The following is a 1,451-nucleotide window of genomic DNA, read 5'->3' on the forward strand; positions in this document are numbered from 1 at the left end:
TATTTATGTCATCTTAGTAGATTGTGAATTCTTGGGGGCAGATGCTAGATAATGTTGGTGTTCTCAGACCCTACTGTTGGCCAGAATCCACAGAAGTGGTTTAATGAGTATATTTGGCCACAGGTCTTGGGAATTACGGTTTTCACTGTTGACCTCTGACAGAGCAGAAACCATAAAAACAATTCAAGAAGTTAGATGACAGAACAGAGATATGCAGCACCTTGAAAGGAAAGGAGATTTAAAATTAATTTTGAAGATCAATGTATTCATTTTGCTATGGTCTGAATGTTTGTGTCTCCCCTAAATTTATATATTGAAATCCTAATGCCTGATGTGATGGTGTTAGGAGGTGGGACCTTTGGGTAGAGTCCTCATGAACAGGATTAGTGTTCTTATAAAAAAGACCCCACAGATATCCCTTGCCCTGACCACCATTTGAGTATATGACAAGAAGCCACTGGCTATTAACCATAAAGAAAGCCCTCACCAGAACTCGACCATGCTGGCACCTTGACCTTGGACTTCTCAGCCTCCAGAACCATGAGAAATAAATTATTATTGTTTCTAACCTACCCAGTCTGTGGTATTTTATTATAGCACCCTGAATAAACTAAGACAATTACAATGAGTACTTTTGCCCATCCTTAGTCATTGAGACAGGCACTTATGGGTACATATATGTTGAGGGAAAAGTCCAAAATCATGGGCTGAAGGCAAAGTGATAGGAAGGAGAGCTTTCTCATTCTCCATTGTGGTTTCCATGGCTCCTTCACCTTTATGTAAAGCCCCTTTTCTTTTGGTACTCGACATCGATTGTACCACCTCCTCCAATGGTCTGCCTTTGAGGAGAAAACATAAAGCCCAGAGCTAATCACAGAGTGAATCATTAAATTCAATCAATCAGAGACCTAAAAGGATGGGCTAGAATGACAGACAGAATATCATTAATTTAAAACATGACTGATAAGTCAACATGGAGCTGGCAGAGATAGAAGCAAGTACAGGATGGTCAAAAGCCTCTCTGCAGTAGTTGTACAAACACCAAGAAACAGCTCCTCCTGGGCAGTTCATGCTGGGCTGATGGGGGATGGAGGTGAGGAAAGACAGCTTCTGACCACTCACACATTTTGTGAAGTCTTAGGCCCAGAGACTTGTTTACCATCTTAAGACCTGCTACCATTCCATTATGTGCTTACTCTATCCATGTGGATACCTCATTCAAGACTTCGGCTCCACAGTTCTTTATTGCTCTCTGCTATTGAAACCTATCTATCCAGTCCACTCTGTTTACCAGGATAAAATGCTTAGGAATAAGTTTCACAAAAGAAGTACAAGACATATATATTGAAAAATACTAAACATTATTAAGAGATTTTTAAATGCCTAAATAAATGTAAAGATACGTTCATGGATTGGAAGACAGTTTTAAGATGGAAATGCTCCCCAAATTG

The sequence above is a fragment of the Pteropus alecto genome, unplaced genomic scaffold (genome assembly GCF_000325575.1).
Source record: "Pteropus alecto unplaced genomic scaffold, ASM32557v1 scaffold395, whole genome shotgun sequence".
Taxonomy (NCBI): Eukaryota; Metazoa; Chordata; class Mammalia; order Chiroptera; family Pteropodidae; genus Pteropus; species Pteropus alecto.